The 25,179-nt window shown below is 39.6% G+C and overlaps 1 long non-coding RNA gene across 11 annotated transcripts in view; it reads left to right on the top strand.

Annotated features, from left to right (window-relative positions):
• The first annotated feature begins 2,816 nt into the window (after positions 1-2,816).
• LOC106559255 overlaps positions 2,817-25,179 on the top strand; it is a 123,198-nt gene continuing 100,835 nt past the window's right edge. For all 11 annotated transcript variants that reach the window (XR_005364259.1, XR_005364260.1, XR_005364258.1 and 8 more), the window contains exons 1-3: positions 2,817-3,049; positions 3,488-3,652; positions 4,198-4,345. This is a non-coding gene — a long non-coding RNA (uncharacterized LOC106559255). The remainder of the gene's footprint in view (positions 3,050-3,487; positions 3,653-4,197; positions 4,346-25,179) is intronic.

Here is a 25,179-nt window from a genome sequence, read left to right as displayed (position 1 = left end):
TCCTTATTTATTCATGAGAGACACACAGAAAAGGCAGAGACATAGGCAGAGGGAGAAGCAGGCTCCCTGCAGGGAACCCAATGTGGGACTCGATCCCAGGACTCTGGGATCACGCCCTGAGCCAAAGGCAGATGCTCAACCACTGAGCCACTCAGGTGTCCCCTGATGCATATTTTTGACAGGAAAAATGTTCAGGGCCAATGAGGAAATCAGTTAACAGAATATCTCCTATAGAATAATGACATTTATAACAATTTGTACTCAATGTATAAAAGTACATTGAAAATATCAGGAGAGAGAGATACCAAGTACTGGGTAACCAGATTATAAAAAAACAAAAACAAAAAAAAACAAAAGAAACGTTTCCTTATTGTTCGTTTGAACTTTCTATGTTTTCTACAATAGTCTTGGGCAGCTTGCGTTAAAAAAATAAAAGTCTAAGTATTATGATTCCATCTTTGCAAAGCAAATATAGTGACCTATAGCGATAAAGAACAAAATCTAGATATTTATGCACACAAAAGTCTGTGGAAGGATACGTATGCCGAAATGTTAGTAGCTATCTCTAGGTTAATGGAATTACAGGTTATTTTATTTTTGGTTTCTTTTTGAATATTCATATTTCCTGACTTTTCTACCATCATTATGTAACATTTTGGTTTTTACAAAGTAGAAAAAAGAGCTAAGCAGCCTATCCTCTTGGTACTATTGGTTCTACTACTTTTGTTCCTTTGCAGACGGCCAAGTTGGAAAATTCTATATGTGCCAGATATTTGAGCTAATAAAGATTCCAAGCGAATCTTCTTCCCTCCCCCACCTCCTCCCTACACGTTAGTCTGGAGACACTTCTACTTTTTCTGCCAAATATCTTCCCCAAGTCATTCTGCATTGCTGATATTTTGTCAGATTAATAGATCCCGAGTGATGTGAATATGTTGATTTTATGGCAGACCTCCAGAAAAGGCTTTTTACAGATAAAACTGGATATGATGAATTATGTTTCTTGAGATTCTGATGTTTCTATTTAAAGGTGTCTTTAGGTCCTCAGCCCTTCATGTAAGGCACGTTAAGATTCCTCTTTAAAAGCCGTGCACTCTATCATTTCTTTCCTATCTTGAGAACAAGGTCAGGGGTATCCTGGGGTAGGTATTTCTGCCCCTGTCTGTGGTTTGTGAATTCCTTGGCCCACCTGTAAATGTAAAGCATTCTCTTCTAATTCAAGTTCATCTGTCAGTCGAGGAAAATGCTTTTCCTTTTCCGAGGTCCTGGATTGATTGGTTGGAAATATAATTTGGTTCTTGTGTTTGTACTGGATCGGAGATCAGAAAGCAGTTTCAGACTATACTGGCTCTGGGACTTTATTTTAGTGGTGAAGTTCAGGAGTGCAGCAAGAGACAGGAAAATCAGGGCTGTTTATACAGTCTCTTTTCTTTCTTTCCTTGAGTGTTTTAAAGGGGAAGAACGGCCCTCCAAACTTCTAGAGTTGGCAGCAGTACTGTTGTGTGCTGTCAGTTCTTATTTCTTTCCCGACTCTTCTGTCAGCTAGAAGGGAAAAGACAGCCAGAGAGAGCAAGCACAAGTGGAGAGGATAGTTCTGGGGGCATCTACTTTGTGTCAGACACTGTCCTACATCTTGTGCATTTATTATCTCGCTCAGCGCTCTTGGTTTGCGGGGGGGGGGAGGATGTCGTCAGAGAGCATTGAATGTAGTCACAGACCTACAGACAAGGGGCCTTCTCTAAACTGGGGGTGTTTGCTTGATCGATGCCACACAGCAGGATGAGCCCGTGGCTTGCAGGATCCGGGGGGATCTTTCAGCACCTACACTGTGCCCATTTTACCGGTAGATCAAGGATGACAATGATGGTCATGAGCAAGACGGTGAGGTTGGTGAGGATTACCCCTCCCTGGTGGTACTGCATCGGTTGGGGGGTTTCATGTGGGGAAGAGGGAGAAGCACTGTTTCAGCTCCAGAGACGTATTGCTGTATCGTAGTATGTCTTTCTTTATTGTGTCGGTACGTGCGGGAGTGAGGAGGTGGAGGGAGGAAGGAAGGAAGGAAGGAAGGAAGGAAGGAAGGAAGGCGGACGTCTGAGTATTCTTCTTCTCTTTCTTCTTTCTTTCTTTCTTTCTTTCTTCTTCTTTCTTTTTTCTTCTTCTTTCGTTTTCTTTCTTCTTTCTTTCTTTCTTTCTTTTTTTTTCTTTCTTTCTTTCTCTCTTTCTTTTTCTTTCTCTTTCTTCTTTCCCTCAGATTTTGTTTATTGGGCAGGCCCGGTGGCCCAGCGATTTAGTGCCACCTTCAGCCCAGGGTGTGATCCTGGAGATCTGGGATCAGGTCCCACATCAGGCTCTCTGCATGGAGGCTGCTTCTCCCTCTGCCTGTGTCTTTGCCTCTCACTCTCTCTGTCTGTCATGAATAAACAAATAAAATCTTTAAAAAAATTATCTATTTATTTATTCATGAGAGACACAGAGAGAAAGGCAGAGACATGGGCAGAGGGAGAAGCAGGCTCCATGCAGGACTCCATCCTGGGACTCCAGGGTCTCCCTGAGCCAAAGGCAGATGCTCAACCACTAAATCACCTAGGCATCCCTAGAGGCTTATTTCTTAAACATGCCCATCAGCATGAAAAGACGCTCTTCTCATCTCATCCCAAGGCATGTTATGATCCATGCCTCCCAGAGTGCAAAGCACACACAAAATTCCAAGTTTGTCCCTTCATTCCCAAGCTTTTTCATGAATCTGGTCACTAGGAGACACAGTCTGATGACGTGGCATTAAGAACATTGCCAGATTCTGGAAGTTTCTGTTTGAAAAGGTTGCTGAGGGATCTCTGGGCCTGTTGATTGGTTGACTGTTCACATTGTAATTGGACTCTTAGGCCAGCATCACAGGGAAAGATATAGTTTCTGTTGCAGCCCCAGGGGCCCGGGCAGCCAATAACTCCTTTCCTGTAGTGCTTTAGTTTTCATCTTCCTCTTCCTTATCTGCAGTGGTAGCTGGAACCTCAACTTTACAACAGTAAAGTTGTATCAGGCACTGTATCAGGTACTCCTTAATGGTTTTGCTGATATATTTTTAAAGGTTTTATTTATTCATTCATTCATCCATTTATGAGAAAGAGAGAGAGAGAGAGAGAACACAAGTGAGAGGGGGAGAAGGAGAGAGAATTTCAAGCAGACTCAGTGCTAAGCATGGAGCCTGATGTGGAGCTTGATCTCATGAGCCTGAGATCATGACCTGAGCCGAAACCTAGACTGGGATGCTTAACCAACTGAGCCACCCAAGTTAAACTCCTTTACTGTTACTTTTTAAGTCACTCTATGGCACTCTTAAAGCTTCTGATTTGCTCTTTGTCTAAAACTCTGAGTCACTTTGAGTTTTCAAGTCTTTCCTGGAGGATGGATTGGTGTGGGCATGGATTTGGAGAGGAAGGAGGCACAACTGACCGAAGAATCAGATGGAAATGCTCATTTGTACTCACAGATCACTTTAAATCCCCTTTACCTGTACATGGGGGCCTAGAGCGAGCGGATGTGTGCAAGGAAGGAATGTGGAAAAGGAAATGCATTTCTTCTGCGGTTGTGTGTGTCCTCGGCACGACACAGATGTTCCCACTGCTTTATGTCATTTACTTTTTCGCCGTTACATGTAAGTTGGATGTTTTATCTCCTTTTACTGGAAATTGGTTCAGAGACAAAGTAATTTGCCTGAATTCCAGCAGTATCAAAGGCACAGCCCAGGTCAGAATCTTTGTCTGCCAGCCCATAGTTCAGGTTAAAACAAATGAAACCAACCACAATCAGTCATAAAAGGTATAGCTCTTTTAACGACTTCAAACACATTGATCCCAAAGATCATCAGAAAAACGTAACTTAAAAAACAGTGTACAAAACAAGAGAAAATGTAAAACTCTCATGGATGGAAAATAACTGAAGAAAAGGACAGCTTGTGTTATTGGAGGTGGGCTCTTTAATTTTTATTTTTATAAGTTCTTACATCTATGTAGGGCAACTGGAAAGAATATTTGAGTGCTACCAAGGTTTTTGGACTGTGATCTCTTCATAAGATATTTGAAAACTAATCATTTATATGCAAATCATAGCTGCTGAGGTTCTTGAGAATTGCTACATTTTCTTAGGTAGATTAAACTCCAGGAAATTATTTTAATAGTATTCACTTTTCTTTTTTTGCAGATAAGAGAAAAGTTGATGTGAGCCCATCCAGTCTCATCCAATTATCACAAATTCCAAATAAGCTGGGTCTGAATTAATAAGATTTCATTGCAGTACAGAATAGGTGTATTTAAACAAAGTGGAGCAATCAGAATCAGATGCAATTAAGGTGGGAAATACCATAAGTTAAAAATTCCTTTGATTTTTCATGGATAAAATGGAAATTCTATCTTCTGACATTTGATACTTTGTTCTAATATAAACAGGCTGTTAGTCTCTAAAAAGAGGAAGGATGTATCAAGGTGACTTGAGTTTCTGCATTAAATTTCAGTGTCAGCCTAGGCTTTGGAATCCGACACAGGGGCCAGGCCAGGCTTTGCTATTTGTTTTATGCTTTTGGGTCAGTTGCTTAATCTCTTGAGCACTGTTTAATGCTCTTTAGCTTAGGGGGAGCACTGGAGAAATGGAGCAAATATATATGTAGAGCTGGTCCAATTTCTGGAATAAAGTAGGAAGCAAAAGTGGCTATTGTGATTATAGTATTATTATTTTTAAAGATTTTGTTTTTATTTATTTATTCATGAGATGTCTCTCAGAGAGGCAGAGACACAGGCACTCCATCCCAGGACTCCCAGGATCACGACCTGAGCCAAAGGCAGATGCTCAACCAGTGAGCCACCCAGGTGCCCCTGTGACTATATTATTATTTTAATGTTATCCAAGTCCTTTTTATCTTATTTTATTGTGGTAAGACCAGTTAACGTGAGATCTACCCACTTGCCAAAAATTGTACGTGTAGGATACAGTATTGTTAACTCTAGGCACACTCTTGTACAGGAGAGCTCTAGAACTCATGCATCTTACATAACTGACATTCTGTGCCCCTTGATTTATTTATTTATTTATTTATTTATTTATTTATTTATTATTGAGAGATGCAGGGAGAGAGGCTGAGACATAGGCAGAGGGGGAAGCAGACTCCCTGTGAGGATCCTGATATGGGACTCGATCCCAGGACCCCAGGATCACGACCTGAGCCAAAGGCAGATGCTCAACCACTGAGCCACCCAGGTGTCCCATGTGCCTCTTGATTTTCACCTCTCCATTTCCCTCTCCTCCATCCCAGTGTTATCCAAATAATCTAAAAGTGCAGTGTGAGGAAGAGTCCACTCAATGATGCAATTCTGAATAACTGATACGTTCTCTTTCATTTTCTGATGAAAGAGAACCGAATTCCATTATTTTCTTCTGTAAAAAAAAACAACAACAACAAAAAACAAGTTATGGAGAGATGTGAGAGGATGGGAGCAGGTGGCTTTGGAGGGTCCCTGGAGGAGCAGACTCACGGGGTGGTGATTAGGGAGTGCTACCTCTCCACTCTTACTCTCACTGAATGAAGCTACTGTGAGGCTTGACAAAGAGAAATCCTTGAAAGAGCTTCACGGCTCAGTTAAATCTGCTCAAATACTAGAAAGAAGGGCCTTGCTCACAACAGAAAGAGGCACATCTGCAGTACATTTTGGTTGCAGTAACAAAAACTGGACAAGTCCCTGGCCCATTCAATCACTAAAATTCACTTTCCCCTCGTGGAAGTTGAACATTTTCCATGGGTTCTTGTTTGCTGTGCTTGAATGGGACAGTAAGTAAGTTAAGCTTTCTGGCATGCACAGTCCTCAGCAGTGTGGGGTGCAATTTCCACTTGCCCACAAGCCCTGTAGACATTTCTTCCGATGATCATTTCACGTAGTAATACTACGTTAATAGAATATCCTTTTCTTTCATCTCCTCCTGCTCTGTTTGGAAAGAGTAATTTTGTACCAAAACAAAACAGAGAAACCACCCAACCCAATGTAATTTTCCAGGTTAAACCAAAAATCAAAGTACAGTAGGGAATATACAAAACATATTTCTCACTGGTACATTCAGAAATAATGTCAAACATTTTGTCAGAAGTACCCTACACTAGGGACGTCTGGGTGGCTCAGTGGTCGAGCATCTGCCCTCGGCCCAGGGCGTGATCCTGGGGTCCCCGGGGTCAAGTCCCACGTCGGGCTCCCTGCGTGGAGCCTGCTTCTCCTTCTGTCTGTGTCTCTGCCTCTCTCTCTGGGTCTCTCATGAATAAATAAATAAAATCTTAAAAAAAAAAAAAAAAGAAGTACCCTACTATGGCTTTCAAAGGAAATTGGGTAGAATGGCAAAGGAGGGAAATGCACAAGACAGGAAGGGCTAGCATGTGGAAGGGGACAGGCTACCTGTAGCTTATACTTCATCCCGGTTGAATTTCATGCCTCTGACTGCCCTATCACAAAGTGTTCCATTTCTGAAAGGAGAAAGCAAAAGAGGAAATATCTGAGCTATAAAATGTCAAATTGCTTTCCAAACTTGTTCCAATTTCCAACCACATCAAGAAGGGTGTCTGAAAAGACAATCAGCTTTTGCACTAACCAAATACATATACAATTATTTATTTTTTAAAACTTTTTTCTTCAGGAATGCATCATCAAACAAATGTGCAGGGTTATTCTGGGGCCATTTCCCTCCAATCCTTTAAAAAGTAGTTTTGTAGCTACCGTGTATTTGTCTTTTTTTTTCCTTTTTGCCTTTAATTTTTTTTGTAAATCAAATAAGCCACAATTCAATTTATTTAGAAAAAAAATACTGAGAGCTGGGTATATTTTATCCATTTTTCTGGGAATAAATGCTGGTGCCCTCCCAAAGAGCGACTTAAGGAGAAATAATCAAAACCTTTCTCTCCCTCCACTGCCCCCCCCCCCCCAGATATTAAATAGGAGGAGGGTGAAACCTTGATGAGCTATGTTTCACTGACATATATTGCTAACAGGGCTTTTGAAGGAGTTGCTTGTCTACATAGTCACTTCTATTTCCTAAGATAGGATATAAAGTCAGAATTCGGCTTGCTTCCTTCAGAAGGTGAGTTTCATAAAGAGATACTAACACATTATCTTTTGCACCTCAGAAAACTCAGGATTTTAAAGAACTTCGTGTCTAACAAATCACCAGTATTTTTGATGAGTTGCATATAAATGTCAGTTACATGAAATGTTTCTAACTCTAGGAATAGTTAGAAATGAGTGAGCTCATGTCCTATATTTGGATTAGTCATGTATTTCTGATCTTACATTTTATCTCCTTTATTGGGTTGTTGCCTGCACTTCCTTTGCTTTAAAATTTGATGGTACCTTAAATTTTCTAATCTCCCCTACCCTGCCGCCAGGAGAAGGAAGAAAAGAAGGGAGAAGGCAGGAAAAAAAGAAGAAGCCTTCCAGGAAAAAAAAGAAGACGGCAACTGGAAATAAAAGAAAAATACTTCCCCCATCCTTCCTCCACCCTCCCTACTGCCTCATTCTTCCTACTCCTCCGTCTCTCCTTCACCCCTCCTCTTCCCTCTCCTCCCCTCCCCTCTCCTCTCTTCTGTGTTTGGCATCAAGACTACCCTATGTGTAGCTAATTAATCTTGACCTCTTGTGAGTTATTACCACTTCACCATCTATTGCCATTAGCCTCTTTCTTGTCCCTTGCACTACCGTTGTCACCATTTCAGGTAATTTACTTACTTCCCTAATGATCTTTCTTAATTTACTTTGCTGGGCTATAAATTCCAGTTGCATAGCTGCTCTTTTTACTTTATAACAATGATCTTTTAAAGAAATTGAGAAAGGATAAAACAATTTTCTAAATAATTATGTACACATTTACTATCCCCAGTGCTTGGTTTTCCACAAACATCCTCTCCCTTGACCCTGAGGAAACTATAGTGTCATTCGTAGTACAGGTCAACCACCCCCCGCCCCCCGCCCCCGACAACTTTGCTTGGGTTTCCTTTATGTGAGATGTCTTCATTTTGCCTCCCTTTTGGAAGGTTTCTTTGCTGGATACAGAATTCCAGGAAGACCCAGTTTTGTTTTGTTTTTCTTCTTTTGTTTTTCCTTTGGCACTTTAAAATTGCTGTTTCCTTATCTTTTCTGCTTAGCTTAGCGTTGTTTCTGGTGAGGAAATATCATCATTTTGTCATCACTACCCTGCATGTTTTGTATAGATTTTCTACCAGGCTGTGCCTCGTTCTTGTTTCTGTTTTTCTTTTTTTCCTTAATAATGTTTTTCAAAAAAGCAGACTTTAAAATATTTTAATAAAATCCAAGTTACCCATTCTTTTTCCTTTATGTATCATGCTTTTGGCGTTGTATCGAAGAAATCTTTGCATGTTAGAAAAACCCAGTATTTCCCCCTGTATCTTCTATGACTCCTACAGAACATTTTGTTTCTTTTTTTTTTTAAAGATTTTTATTGATTTATTCATGAGAGACACATGGAAAGAGAGAGGCAGAGATATAGGCAGAAGGAGAAGTGGGCTCTGTGGGATGGATCCCAGGACCCTGGGATCATGACCTGAGCCAAAGGTAGTTCAACCACTGAACTACCCAGGGGCCCCCAGAACATTTCACTTCTGACACCAGATGTGGGGGAGTTTTCTCTCCACCAAACAATTCTCTGGGGCACCATCTGGGTGTCTTGTAATTTAACTCCATTCTGATACTGTCTACCTGGAGGTTGTGTCAGAGTCCATGGGTTAAGGGCTCAGTTTCGCTAGACTAAGCTCGACGTCAGACATCAATCACACGTAGCAGGTCCTCAGATTGTTCACAACTTCTGTCTGACTTGGCTACAAATCAAAGGTTTGGATGACCTCCTCCACCTTTGGATTCAACTGATTTGCTAGAGTGACTCACAGAACTCGGTGAAACATTTACTTAAATGTTTCCCTATTTATTAAGTGACATGAGAAAGGATACAGGTGAATAGTTAGATGAAGAGATAGGTTGGGTGAGGTTTGGGAGGGTTCTGAGCACAGGAGATTTTCTCCCCCTGGAGTTGGGGGTGCATCACTTTCCCCGTATGTGGGTATGCTCACAATCCTAGAAGCTGCCCAAGTCCCATACTGTTGGGATTTTTATGGAGGTGTCACCCGTGGGCAGGATCTATCATTAACTCAATTTTCAGCTCTTCCACTTTCTCAAGACACCGGGAGATAGAGCTGAAAATTCTAAGCTTCTAATCATGGCTTGATCTTTCTGTCAGTTGGTCCCCATCCTGAGCCATCCAGAGTCACCTCATTAGAATAGAAGACACACACACACACACACACACACACACACACAAAGAATAGAAGACACTCTTATCATCCAAGAAATTATATGGGTTTGGGTTTGGAAGTGTCAAAGCCCAAATATTAGAACAAAAGCTGCTCCTAATGCTCTTGTCACTTGGGATATTCCAGGGATTTTAGGAGCTCTGTGCCAGAAATGGGGACACGGACTAAATACATATATTTCTTATTATAAATCACAATATGGCAATCACCAAAGATCTCGAAGATTTTGTCTCATGTTTTCTTCGAGAAGTTATATAGTTTTATGTTTTACATTTAGGTCCAATGATGAATTTGCATTAATATCCTCAGTGTTTTAAATATGAATGTGTAGGATTGCTGAGTCAAGTTGATGTTTTTCTTACTTCCTTGAGCTGTTTCAGTGCATGATATGAAAATATCATTTTCTACCTAGAACTTATGATATTCTTGGAAAATTTATTCCACAGGAGTTGCTGTTACAGCCAATATGTGTGTCTGCCTAGATGGATGTATTCTCTGACATTGTCTCATTTAGCTTGGTAGTTTACAAAATCTAAGTGAGCTAGAGAATAACATGATTTCCATCATTTCATTATAGGAATAATCTCAGCTGCCTGGTGAAGTTAGAATCTGCATATTCAACAAAATTTAATGAGGAAAGTCCTCATAATTTAATGGGTGGCTTGATTTTCTATAAGAATTAAGATATCTTACACCTTTGCATTGCTTTCAAAGTCAGTAATAGAAAACTTAAAATTGCATATTGTCAGGTAATTAAAGCTTAACATGCATCCAAAAACCTTAAAAGAAAAAGTAAGTATGCCCTTATAATTTCATAATTTGCATTGCTTCAGGGTGAACACAACTAGTTCCAGAAGATGTGCCTAAACATCTTGAAAGTCAAAATAACTTAATCAAAGAGACTGAGCTGAATTTTATGACTTTATTTTACCAAATGTGAAATCTGCTATCTCTTATGTAGAAATATGGAAATACTAAAACCAATCTCTGTGATGGTGACATAGAGGCTTGAAGCAGCAAGGGTAAGATTATACATTTACAGCCATTAACAGACTGCATGCCTTCCCAGACTTGCCAGGATTCAAGAGGCATATGCAAGTCAGATGATGGAGAGAGGCAAGGAGTTCTGTGATATGTTACTAAAATAACTGCCTAGTAAGAAACACATTATTTCAATTCATATTTTTGCTCACACATTTATTCATTTCATTCAATATTCATTGAATATTGGTACATAGGTTCATGGTACTAGGCTCTACCTTAGAAGAGATCATCATAGGCTCTCTCAGTTCTCAAGGAGCTAACCGATGAGTTTGAACATTGACCCTACATCATAAAAGAAGAAAGGAAAAGACAAACAGAATCCAAAAGATAGACATACAATATGTGGCCTTTTAAAGGAGTCAGAGATTTTTTTGAATGAGGGAGTTTGACTATAGCTTAATGGAGAAGTGAGTATTTGAGGCAGGAGTCTGAGTGAGTGAATAAATGAATAATCCATCCAGAGATGATCTAAGCCATGAGAAGAGAATGAATAAGATTATACAGGTAAAAGGACCCAAAGAATGTATGGATAACATTGAGTTATTCGAATTTAGTTTTACCTAAGATTAAGGAGAAAAAAGACAAAGAAGATGAAAAAAAAATCCATATGTTCTATTTATATATGCTGCACTGCTTAATGGAAGATAAACAGGCTAACTTGCTTTCAAGTATTTTCTAAATTCAGATTTTTTAAAAGATTTTATTTATTTATTCATGACACAGAGAGAGAGAGAGAGAGAGAGAGGCAGAGACACAGACAGAGGGAGAAGCAGTCTCCATGCAGGGAGCCCGATGTGGGACTCGATCCTGGGTCTCCAGGATCAGGCCCTGGGTTCAAAGTGGTGATAAACCGCTGAGCCTAAATTCAGATTTTTAAAAAATAGTTTGAGTGGCTTCATACATATGGACTGGCTGCAAATCAGAGTTTTAGCCAAGGTCAACCAACTTGCATTAAATAACACTACACTGAGCCCAGAATATTTATTTGGCAGCTCAATAGCAATTAAGTCTGTGATGGTTAATTTTTTGTGTCAATTTGACAGGGCCACAAGGTGGCCAGATATTTATTCAAACATTATTCCTGGTATTTCTGTGAGGAGTTTTTTTTTTTTTTTTTTTTTCTTTTTGGATGGGTGGACTATGAATAAAGCAGATTGCCCTTTGTATGTGGGTGAGCCTCACCCAATCAGTTGAAAGTTTAAATAGAACAAAAGGCTGATTTTTCTCAAGTGAGAGAGAATTCTCTGCCTGAAGACCTTCAAACACTAGCTCTTCCTGCTTGCTGAACTTAGAACCCGTACATTTGTTCTTCCTGGGTCTATACTGGGTGAACTGGGATAGCAGCTCTGCAGATTTTGGACTTGGCCAGCTTCCATAATTGTGTGAACCAATTCCTTATAACTTCTTTTGGTTAATCTCTTTATATATACATACATACACATAGAATATATATATATATATATATATATATATACACACACGCATATATATAATGATATATATATCATTAGTTGGGCTTAGGGGACTTACAGCGTGTGTATAAATAAGTATTGGTATGTATAAAGCACAATCTTATATACACATAGGAGATTATATTCTACATACAATCGTACATATGGAATATTCTGTTTTTCTGGAGAATCCTGACTAATACGAAAGGTGTAAGATTTATCATTAGCTTACATAAACAAAAAATAGAATCTCCATGAGTCCCTTGGTATGCAAAATAGAAGTTAAGAATCCCTGCCATTCCTGCAATCCAGGTAAGCACACAACACTGTCGTCCTGCTAGCAAATGACCATTTCTTAGAATCTGACACTACGGCCTGGAAAAAGGAAATGATGGCTTTTGCAGGGCTGAGGAAAGAGCCTTGTTCCACTTGTTCACCCTGACCATTTCCATCCTGAGGCCATATGGTTGGCTGTGAAAATGCTCACTGCACTTGCATTGGCAAAAATTTTGTTTCCCCTTAATCGGATCTAGAGTCATAAATACCTGTATGTAGCTCAGCTCTTAAAAATAGCTAAGTAGCATCCCACAAACAGTACATACTTCCTGTTGAACCAGACGGAGAAATCTGCAGTGCATCAAGCCAACATGGAGAGAGGGACTGCAGACCCTGAAACCCAGCCACTTATGCCAGAGGACCTGGCAAACAAATGAGCATAAAATGTAGTCTAGACCTGGTCAAGCCTTTAGCTCCTCCAGGAAACCAAGCTCCAAGTGAGGAATTTGGGCTTTTATTTTCCCTAGTGGGAAAATACTTAGAGATCATTCATATGATACCGGATGATTATGTGTAAAAATAATGTTTTTATTTTCCTTCTTCGAACTCCTAACATTGCTTTTCTCTTTGGAACACCACCCCCACCCACCAACTTTGTTGTTCTAAGTGCACTCATTCAACAAGCATTGAGAATCCCTTGCATGTCTATACCATATAAGGCCCTCTTCCATAATCTGTGAGTTCATAATGATCTATATCTTCTTGACCATTTCTTCCCTCTGGCCTTCCAAGATATAGCCTTCTGTTCACTTGACTATATCTTACTCATTTCATTTTCTTTTCTCTGGCTTGGTGATTTGTCCCTTTTTCCCTCTCTGGTCCAAAGGAGCTTGACCTAATGTGGCAACTATTTCCTTTACATAATGATGGGTTGGGAAGAAAGAGGTGGGTTAACTTTCCTAATAGTCAGCAATTGGAAGGAGTTACCTCCATCAATGTCAACTGGCTCTTCCCTCAATCTTGATATTTTTTTAAGTATATGGCAACAGAAAAGGTCTGTGCCTTTACTAACTTTTTTTTTTCAAGTAAATAAGTTAAGAGTATTCTTAATGGATTCTTCAGATTTTTCTTTATTTGTCTTACAAATTTGATGGGGAACACCTGCTTTTCTTGGTCATCTGTTAGAGAAAATTCTGATTCTTTTGCTTCTGACTTTGTGGCTCATTAGAAGGAGGAAAAGGAGATAATGCCGTTTATTTACACACTTATAGCATATTCCAAGACATAATGAATGATATGGATTTTTTTAACAAGTAAAATACATTTTTCATTCACTTATTGAGTCGCAGAAGCTGAGCAACTCAGATGATGTCAGATATAGAAAAGTATTTCCAAATTAATCAAGGGTCCATATTTTGGCCAAAATCTAGCAGTGGAGTCATTTGAGGACAGGTGTTGGCAAACCTTTTCTGTAGAGGGCCAGATAGTAAATATTTTCTTTGGTTGGCCATACAGCATCTGTTGCAACTACTCGGCTGTCATGAAAGCAGACATAGATGATGCATAAACACATAGGGGTAGCAGTGTTCTAATAAAACTTTATTTGCCAAACAGGTGGCTGGCAGGTTTTGGCTCAAGGCCGCCTATTTTAGGACAATATGTTTAAGCCAATAAAATAAAAGCATAGGCATATTTCTCAAAGGAAATAAAATAGAAAAGCTGTATAGTAGAGAAACGTGTAATGGATACTAAAAATGCAGATTCAGAGCCCCCATCTCAGACCCACAGTTTTTGAATCATTGGAAAATAAGACCTGGAAATCTGTGTATTAATCAGCATCTTAAAAGATTGTTTTGTGTAAACTTGAGAATTGGTACCCCTCTAGAGCTATATGTTAGCTCACCCATGAGGTAGCAAATCTAGGAGGTAAGAGGTTGTCTTGGGTGGGCACTTTCATCCTGTGTTGTGTCTTCTTTTAATTTCGTAAGATGGATTGGCTAAGAGAATGGAGTTTTGAATCAACTCAACATGGCTTTGCATGCAGTAAATGCCACTTTCTAGATGGGAGACCTTTGACATGCTATTTAATTTCAGTTTCTTTGTTGGTCAGGTTGAGATCATGCCTATAATGGATGGCCACTGCGAGGAATAAATTAAGTAATGAGGGTAAAGTGCTTAGCATCCTTCTTAGATATTCGTCAGCAGTTACTTTGAAGTAGATGTTTTGATGCAGTCATTATCCACTTTTGATCCTGTGGTTAGTGGAAGCCTGTTCTGTTCAAGATCCCAGGGAAAATCTTCATATGTGATGCCGAGGGAACACTCAGCCGTTCCAGCCTCTGGCCCAGAAAGTCCCTGGGTGCAATCAGAGCTGGCCTCTCCTCTCTCCTCTGGGCTTCACTGGCAAGTCACTTGACTCCAGCTCAGGTGAAAGCAAGGCAGATTTCCTGATTGCTCCCCCAGTTAAGGAAAGAAAGCAAAGATAAATAAGCAGGCTCATGGGTCCGGGCTCTGGAGAATGGTCTGTTCACCCATTGCAGAACTAAAACCCTTTCCTTTGAAGAGAGTATGAATAGAAGGTCCAGATCTTAGAGGAATAATAATAATGGCCCCTTATTAGGTGACAGATGCATTTCACACCTTGCTTTAATCCTTGCAACACCATTATGTGGTAAGTACCATGTATGCTCCATCATTGGTGAGGGACTTGAAGGTTGGGGAACCTCTGGATTTCTAGTCTATACAGTTGGTGACATCAGAACTGAGACTTGTACACAAACCTTCTGTCTCAGACCTGCCCTTGTGCCATAGTTTTTAGCACTTGCTCTCTGGTTGTAATCACCCCTGGAAGTTTAAAAACAATAACAACTTGCTCCCCCGCGCTCCTCCCATCAGTCCCCTAGAGATTTCTGACTCAGTTGGTCTGGAATGGGAGTCAGGCATCTGCATTTTTAAAAAGCACCGCTCCCTGCTCTACAGCCCAAGAGCTTCCTATAGTGTGTCAGGGTCGAGGGCTACTGCTTTTCACACTAGCTTGTCATTTAAAACTGCGTGTTTTCTTCTTGTAAGTGACCCCCTTTCCTCATATGTGTCAACATTATTAACTACAATATCTATAAACATCTCAAATGCTAAATTGAGAACAAGCCAAATACTAGGATATTTTAAAACCTTGTCTTGACGTCAAGCATGGAAGATCAAATACACTAGCTTTGCGGTTGCTAGTAAGCGTTCCCAGTGTTTGTCTAGCTCCAAAAAAATCATTGTATTTGTTTTTTTGGCATCCAAAACCAGTCAGTTCCACAAACCACGTTTGCTTCTGATCAAAGGCAATTCTAGGTCACTGGCTGAGTGGGACTGGTCCAGCTAGCTGTGCCTAAACTGATGGTGTCATCCATTCTGATGAAGAAGGTAGACATAAAATTAAGCCGTGTTAGGTGAGTTAATATGACCAAATTTAATTTGGGACCTGGCCCTGGTGAACTTCTTTTGCTGTTCTTCTGTTTTGCTATTAGCCTGCAGACTTGAGAGGGTGTGGGATATATAAAGCGATGTGAGGAATTGAGGAAAGTGAACAGACTGGGACTGAATCTGTGAAAGGCTGATGGCAGTGGGTGAGACTGCCTGCAGGAGACGTTCTGGGGGGTTGAAGCTGTCGAGGAAGTGGGACGGGACATGGGGCAAGATGACCTGGGACACATTAGTCAATCTGTTCAAGCTTTTCTTTTAAAAAAGCCACTAATCTGGACAAAGTTAATAACTACTTCTCAAAGTTTTGGGTCTTAGTTTTGAACATCGTGAAGCAAAACCCACTGGGAATTTAATAAGGAATGGTTATTCATGTTTGTGCTTATCAGGCTTTTAACCGTGTGAGCTGTGTATGTGTCAAGTACTTACTATCTTAGCAATTGGGTTAAAAAGAATTAATTTAATTCCATGACCATGACATCACTGATGCTGTGTATGTTGTTGTCAAGAAGGGAATAAAAGGTTTGCGTGGTTAAAAAAAAAAAGAAAGAAAGAAAGAAAGAACAAAGAAAAAAAACAGCTGATGATACATAGAGCAAATGCCTTTAGTCTGTAACATCTTCTTGGATTGATTTCTTTCAGAATTTGGGTGAATAATATTCTATTTAAAAAGAAGATGACTGTATTTTTTCAGAGGGAGTTCACAATTTTGTCATTACTAGTTTCTTTTCCAGGTTTGTGAGGAAAGCATTTTTGTTGTATTTTGATAGACATTTTAACCTATAAGTTATTTACCATTAAGCGTAACAGAAAATGGAACTAATATGAATTGTAGCTTCATATATTATTCAAGATTACCAAGAACATTAATGATACTCCCTGCAGCCCACATTAATGGATGGGGTTCTTTATTTTTATTTATTTGTGTGTGTGTGTGTGTGTGTGTGTTTATTTTAGAGAGACAGTGAGTGCACAAGTTGGGGGGGTTGCAGAAGGAGAGGGAGAGAGAGAATCTTCAGCAGGCTGCATACTCATTGTGGAATCCCACGTGGGGCTCTATCTCACAACCCTGAGATCATGACCTGAGCTGAAATCAAGAGTCGGATGCTTAATGGACTGTCACCCAGGCATCCCAGAATTCTTTATTTCATATGAGCATATATGTGAGTGGAATAGCATACTATACTTCCTCATTAAGGATGGAATTTTGGACTATCAAGGTGGTTTGGGATCCCCTAAAGAGTTTGAATTTTATTCTATTTAAAGCAGTTATACCACCAATTTATTCTGAGCGGATCTGAAGGGATAACAGTGCTTCATGGGTATAGGTTACTTTTATATAGAGCCCTGGAGCTCTAGTGTCTCAACCTGGACATGACTGACACCTTGGGCTGCTGAGTTTTTGTGGTGAGGATGGGGACTGTGCTGTGCATTATAAGATAGTTGGCAGAGCCCCTGGTCTCTCCCTATCAGATGCCAGTAGTATCCCTTCCCAGTTGTGTCAACCCAAAATGTCTCCATTCAAATTGCTCTCACTGAGAGCTGCTATATAAATGGAGCTAAATCTTCATCTTTGCAGAAAATATTCTTATCTGTTTTTTCGTGATTGTTTGACTTGGGTTTAGGTAGTTCTTCTCTTGAATAAGTTCTTACTCAGATGTGAGAGTTCAAGGAATGTTGACTAATTTTACATGCTTGTCAAAAACTACACTAAAAGGGAGATTTGATTCAAGGTTAGAATCAAGAGTTAGAGAGGAAGTATTATGCTTTACAGAGATAAATATTCATGGAGTGGGGCCAATGTGTGTCGATAAGAGGCAACAGTTCTGGGAGTGGATCCTAGTCTGTGCTGTAGGTGGTCCTAAGACTTCATCCACCTCAGTGTGTACTTAGGCATTTCCATTGTAATTGAGCAGAGAAATTAACATTGTGGGTTGAGCAGAATTCACTAGGATGCACCTGCCAGAAAGGAATGGATTACATCTGTCTTGTGTCCATCATGAAGAAGAGCTTGAATGAATATTTGTTTAAAAAATGAATGGACATAAAAATAAATTACAGGGGATAAAAATAGGTCAGGAGACCTGGAGAAAGTTCTTGTTCGACTACCAATTTATTGAACAAGTCACTTCATCTTCCTGAATACCCTGATCTGAGAAATGGGCGGTTGTATTAGGTGATCTCAGAGGTCTTTTCCACCAGTGAGATCTAATGGCTTCTGGCAAGGTCACAGGCATTGTTGTAAAATTGTTGGCTATTAAATTTTTTTGTTAGAACTATGGGTACTTATGGGTAGGGCATGCTGGCCTCACTAATCAGAGTCTGTTGCACTGAAGGTAATCAGAGAACTTAGGTCTGTAGTTCCACAAAGGAATACATGCTACAGATGGAGCAGGCAAAGGCCACTAGAGCACATGATCTTTTCATTATTCACATTAGATAGTTCTTTCTCAAAAAAAAAAAAAGATGAAATATTGAATGTTTAGTACAAAGAGACTGTTATACCAGATTGTGTGGCATCAGGAGGGAATAATCACATACCAATAAAGAAAGTATCTTCCTCATGTGCAATTTAAACATGAGAGCTATTTCTTTGCAGGTATTTTGGAAATAAGAAATACATTTTCAGTGTGTTTTTAAAGATATATCTTGTGGGATAAATAGGTCAGTTCTAAAAGGCATTATTTGGCTAACACATGAGCTTTTTGTTAACAATTTTAGAGAATCATACCATAACAAGAATGTCAGGAGGAATAATTAATATTGGAAATTCATCTCCATGTCTGAAAGCTGGAGAAATTACTTCCACAGGAAGCCTAATTACCACCCACAGAAACTAGTCAGTAAAAGTGACCACAGTTTTACACCACTGAAACTTGGAAAGGTAGAATGTAAGCAAATTGAAAAAAAAAAAAAAAAAAAAAAAGAAGCTGCCCATAATCCCACAGCAAATCTGGATGTGAAACCAACGTGATTCAAATTGCCTACCCATACTGATTTAGCCTAGGTTATGTAGATAATGCTAACTGTAATATGGCTGAAGCAGATTTATTTGGCAATGCTAAGGATTTTCTGTGGAAGCTTAGAAAAGGCAGAGGCTCTTGAAAGTTATCACAAAGTTTACATTAAGGAGAGTTTCATTGATGACAGAATCAGAAGATGTGGTTATTCACACTGGCTGCTAAGAGTGCCTGAATAGGCATTATGGCCAGGATTGGCTCTTTGTGTTGTAGTGCGGTGCCAGCCAAGTGGCAGTCTCAGAGGAGCAGAGAACCAAGTCATGTGCAATGAGGAGCTGGTGAGCAGGAAAGTTACTGGGGTAGCAGATAAATGGGTACAGAGTTTTGATGGATGATGTTGGTGATGGGAGAGCAAAAGAGGTGAAGGCTTAGCAAATATTGGGGAACTTAGTACCAGGGTAGATGTTGAGAATAAAGGGGCATCTAATCATGGGGCATGGCTCTGGAGTGACCTATTAACTGAGGGCAGGTTGGAATCTGTCATAAACAAAGCACAGAGATTGAGAAACTTCTAGATTCTGGACACCGAAGAATGAAGAAGGAAGATCCTAGAATGGGATATAGGCAAAGACCCCTTTACCAAGCTGTAAATATGTCACTGTAGGGGTGGCAGGGGTTCTTAAGAGACCAGGTTGTGTGGAACTGGCTCTGGTAAACAGAACAGCTGTAACAGAAATAGTCACACAGGTGCGAATGTTATTTCATTCAAAATTTATGTGTTCACAAAAAAATGCTGTGTTTCTACTGTAAATACCATGATAAGCTATGAGAATATAAGGTTAAATTAGGAACCCCTATTCTTGAGAAGTATGCTCAACCTAGAATGAGAGACAGAGGCATAAGTGTCAGATAGGCATGCTATGTAACTCTGAGAAGGGGCTACTTAGCTTAAGAGTCCACAAGGGCTTCCTTTAAGAAATGGGACCAAATCTGGGAAGAGGGTGAATAATAGTGAATAAGTAGGAAAAATGCTGTCATTAAAAATGACATGATAAAAGAAGGCAAAACTTTGTAGATCAGTGTGTGTGTATGTGTCTGTGTATCTGTGTGTCTGTGTGTGTTGAGGGAAGGGAAGAACTGAAATTTGTTTGGTCTTTGGAACTTAAATTTAAGACAGAAAGTAGCAGCAACATAAGTGAAATATAGGTAGGGGAATACCTAGAAAGCCATTGGGAAGTCATGTTTATGAGTATGGATTCATGAGTAATAGGGTAGGCTTATGATCAAGGTCATAATGTGGCCTCCAAGGAGCATGGAAGACAATTATGAGATTGAGAAGATCAAGTTCAAAGAGGTCATTTAGGTGGTAGTCATCTAACTCAAACTTGGGCTAAAAGAACAGAAGAGGAGATGAAAATTAGTCAAATATTTAGGAGGTGGAATAACCAAGACTGTGAGTCACTGAATGTGGGTGTTGAGGGACAAGGCTGACTCGACAATGTCTCTCTGATTTCCGGCTCAGAGAATGTTGGTTCAATTGCTAAAATAGAAATATAGGAGAAGGAGGGTAGAAAAGATAATAGCTGAGATTCTCATAAAATAGCCTAACTATGCATCAGACACTTTAGTAAAAGAGTATAAAACCCAACCGAAAGTTCAAATATGGAATGAGATTTATGTGTTAACAGGAGAGAAGTGGTAGTTATTTGGGCATATGTGTGGGTTTTCTTTTTTAAACCTAATGACTTAAGGACTTTATTAATGTGGAACCCTAATTATCCCACGTTCCATTGACATCTTCAAAGATTAGGTAGTGGTGGTTTGGAAGGAAATGCACTTCTCAATATTGATGGTGGCCAAGAGTAAGCTATACAATTACTGGGCACAGATATAATGGGAATCTCTACTGAAGAACAGAGTAGGTGGCTGGATGGACTGGTAAGATTATCATATTTTCCAGATAAAATTTTATGAAATATTGTTTTCTGATTCATTGGCCATAAATAATCAAGCAAAGGTTGCACAATTAAGCCACATGTTATAAAAATCTAATAAAAGCCCATATTCAAAAAAGCAGGATTGTATTTACAGGCGATTACCATAACTTCAAGATTGTTTCCTACTTGGAGATTTGCTGTTCTATGCTCTGTGATTAGTATAGCCTTTGGCACTTGGTTAGGCACAATAAATAAGTGTCTAATAGGTGCATGGACAATAAGATTTAAGATTTATTTATTTATTCATTCAGAGAGAGCGAAGAGAGAGGCAGAGACACAGGCAGAAGGAGAAGCAGGCTCCATGCAGGAAGCCCGATGTGGGACTCCATCCTGGGTCTCCAGGATCACACCCCGGGCTGCAGGCGGCGCTGTACCGCTGCACCACTGGGGCTGCCCATGCATGGACAATATTGACATCATAGCATTTTACTTAGACTCAAATAATTGCCTTTTTTTTCTGAAGAGGTGATAAGGAGTATAAATAAGGAATAGTAAATGCGAATTATCTCACTAACAGAAGTCATTCCATGTACACTTGGAGAAAACAGCTGCAAACATATTTTAGAAATAGTTTTCAAGTATGAGTTCTAAACTCTTGTTATAGCTATAGAAGGTTTCTAGTCTAATAATAGGCAGTGTTAAATTTTTAGCTAAATGCATGTATTTTTACAATGTGGTTTTAGTGGAATTTTAAGAGATTAAAAATAGTATATTATACCCTGTTTTAGGGTACAGTGATGTCTTCACTCTACTATGACTGAAATATAAGCTCACCAAAGACAAGGATCTTTGATTTATTTCATATGCTTAGTATCTTATGCACCTAGTATATTGAGTGCCAGATACATTTTTGTTGAATTTGGTTAATAATTTTGGTCCTATTAAAATAAGTGATATCTACATACTACATGGCATACTACATACTACATACTACATGGTCTCAGGGCAAAGTTATAACACCCATATTAATTCAGGACTTGCAAAACTGGTCATAAACAAGGTCATAATAACAGTAGCTAAGGGGATCCCTGGGTGGCTCAGTGGTTTAGCGCCTGCCTTCGGCCCAGGGCGTCATCCTGGAGTCCCAGGATCGAGTCCCACGTCGGGCTCCAGTATGGAGCCTGCTTCTCCCTCTGCCTATGTCTCTGCCTCTCTCTCTCTATCTCTCTATGTCTATCATGAATAAATAAATAAAATCTTAAAAAAAAAAACAGTAGCTAAAACATCTCTGACTTCTGGTTACTAGTTGGGAATAAAGTAGGAAAAGCATAGCTCCCTACCCTAAAACAACAACAAAAAGTGCTAGACAAACTGATTTCATGATTTTTCTCAAACTCATAAGAGAACTGAGGTTACCCAGCAATGAACTAGCCCCACATCTAAGGAGAGATAGGCACTTGCAGAGAGAAAAGAGATCCATACATTTGTTTACCTGGGGCAAACACAGGTAACTTCAGCTAGAATTCTTCATGCATTGAGGCCAGTGTGGGCTGGAGAGAGCGTGGAGATGCTGGAGCCTGCCAATATAGGAACAGTTTACACCCACTGGCAGGCTCTTCTCTATGGATTTCAGTGGATGCTTGCAATAAAGATTGGTTGAACAGTGCTCCTTTCCCCCAAATTAATGTCCTTTCCAGAACCTCAGAATGTGACCCTATTTGGAAATAATGTTGTCACAGATGTAATTAGTTAAGATGAGACCATGCTGAAGTAAGTTGTTCCCTTAATCCAATATGATTGTTTATAAGACAAGGCAAAGAGACAGGGACAGAGGATCCTGAGAAAATACCCCTAACTGTGCAGGTCTTGAGGAAGGAGAGCAAGAGTCACTGTGAGAAGAGCACAAAGGCCCCCATTTCATCTTTGCAATAAGAGCCTGACTGTGTGGGAGGCATGGTGGGCCAGGAGTGCTCTAGACCTTAGGTCTCAACTTCATTGCAGCTGTGGGAAGGGAACAAAAGGAAATCCTCTAAGCCTGAGAGAAGCATGGACATATACATTGGCAAGAAAAACTGATGGTGAAACAGGCACACAGAAAGGCCAGATCTCCAAGACCTACGGACATGCACTATGGTATATGCCTAAACCCAAGGCTTGTCCAAAACAATAAGAATTCTACTCCCACCCCATGCAAGTTAATAAGCACTGAATAACAAGTACAGTACAGTGAAATATTGCAAGGTGAGGGACAAAAACAAGGAGAAAGACCCTTTCTGGGACATGGTGCAAAGAGAGAGCTGAGAGCTGAAAAGAAATGGAGGAGAGAAAAAAAACCCTCTGGCCAACTACCCTAAACACAAGGTACTATTAGCAAAAGCTGACTTGTGGTGCACTGAAGCAACAATGTAGCAACAACAAACCCCAAACCCAGCTCAGCTCTTGCCCTAGACTGACTCAAACCCCACCCTAAATACTCAACAGAAGGAAACAGCAGCTCCTTTCCAAACATAAAAATCTACTTACCTCAGTCTTTGGTGTCCTACAGAAAATGGGTGGCTTTCAAGAAAAAATTACAAGACAAACTAAAAAAACAAACCAAACAAATGAAGTCCACATAGCACACTGCCAAGACACAACACAGTGAACAGAACCAGATTCAGATATGACACAGATGTTGAAACTAATCAATGCAATTTAATACAACTATGAAAAGTAATGAAAGGAGGAAAAACGTAGGTTTGGGTAGATGATTTCCACAGAGAGGTGGAAACTGTAAAAAGAATCAAATGGAAATACTAGAAGGATAAAATAGTAACAAAGCTAAAGAAGGGCTCAGATAGTGTATTATTTTCCTAGAACTATCATAACAAAATATCACAACCTGACTTAAAACATCAGAAATTTAGTGTCTCCCAGTTTTGGAGGCTAGATGTTAAAGTTAAGGTGTCAGAAGAGTTAGTTCCTTCTTGGGTATTCACAGGGAGTTCTGTGTCTGTCTCCTAGTTTCTGGTGGTTGCTGGCAATCTTTGGTATTTTTTGGCTTGTGGAACCATAATTCCAATCTCTTCCTCTGTTGTCACATAGTATTCTTCCTGTGTGTCTTAACTAATTACATCTGTGACAACACTATTTCCAAATAAGGTCACATTCTTAGGTTCTTAAAAAGGACATGAATATGGGGGAAGGGGCACTATTCAACCAGAGGGGTTTGCCAGTAGACTCTACAAAGTCAAGGAAAGAATTAGTGAATGTGCAGATTGGTCTGTCAAATCTTCCCAAGTTGAAACACAAAGAGAACAGATAGATAAAATTAGATAAATAAATAAAGCAGAATGGAATATGGAAGAACCATGTAACAATATTAAATGATGAAATACACAAATAATTAAAATCCCAGAAGGAGAAGGCAGAGACATGGGGATAAGACAAAGATGAAGAAAAGTCACCTAGGTGGCACAGTTGGTTAAGTGTCTGCTTCTTGGTTTCAGCTCAGGTCATGATTTCCAGGTTGCGAGATTGAGCCTCTTGTCGGGCTCCATGCTCAGCATTGAGTCTGCTTGAGATTCTCTCTCCCTCTCCCTCTGCCCTTCCCACTCATGCTTTATCTCAAATAAATAAACAAATCTTTTATAAAAAAGCAAAAAAAAAAAAAAAAAAGAGAAATAGGTAAAAAAGTAATGGCTTCTTCTTTCAGAATTTTCCAGAATATATGACAGGCAGCAAAATGTGGCTCCATGCATGTCAGAGAACAAGCAGATTAAATTTACACACACACACACACACACACACACACACTGTATACTCCTAGCCATGTCATATTTGCACTAAGGGAAAATCTTGAAGACATTCAGAGAAAAATGAGACCTTACAAAGAAACATAAGAAAGTAGATTTCTCATCAGAAACCATATAAGGTAGAAGATAATGAAGTGACATCTTATAGTCCTGAGAGGCAAAAACAAAGAAACCTATCAATCCAGAATTCTTTACCCAGAAAAAATATCTTTCCCAAATTAAAGTCAACACTATGTTTAATGGTAAAAGCTGACCTATACACCATAAATATTTTTTTTCCTTTTTCCCCCTTTTTTAAAAAGGTTTTGGTTTTTTAAAAGTAAGCTTTATGCCCAACATGGGGCTGGAACTCACAACTCTGAGACTGAGAGTCATATAATCCATGGACTGAGCCAGCCAGGTGCCCCTCAAAAATCATGGATTTTACTCTATGAAATCAAGACAGACATTTTTAACAAGTTAAATCTGCTAAAAATATGCAAACCATTTTCTTTAACAAAGTTCACAACATCAAGGTCACTGGAATTTCAAATGCCCTCAGTATCTCCCTTGTCTTGCAACTACTTTCGATTATGCACTGGAAATATGAACATCTTCCAAGATGTTTCAAAGCAACTCCTCTGTCATACTGTTCAGAGTTAGCCTGGTGAGTTCCAGTTGCTGCACTTTGATAAGCCCTGTGCTTGATTTAACAGCCTGTTGTTGATGTCTTGAATGCTTAGTAATTTTTTAATGGGGGGGGGTCATTTTATTGTACACTAGCCCCTGAAAATTAGTTAGCCCATCTTGCTCTTGACCATCAACAAGCAATCCCCAGTATTAACGTGCATGCAACTCCAGTTGGAATCTTTGGACACCAACATTGATTCACCACAATGAAATTTGGCAAAAGGACACCTTATT

This window comes from Canis lupus, chromosome 9 (genome assembly GCF_011100685.1).
Source record: "Canis lupus familiaris isolate Mischka breed German Shepherd chromosome 9, alternate assembly UU_Cfam_GSD_1.0, whole genome shotgun sequence".
NCBI lineage: Eukaryota > Metazoa > Chordata > Mammalia > Carnivora > Canidae > Canis > Canis lupus.
The sequence above is the reverse complement of the archived record's forward strand: the minus strand, read 5'-3'. Positions and strand labels throughout refer to the sequence as shown.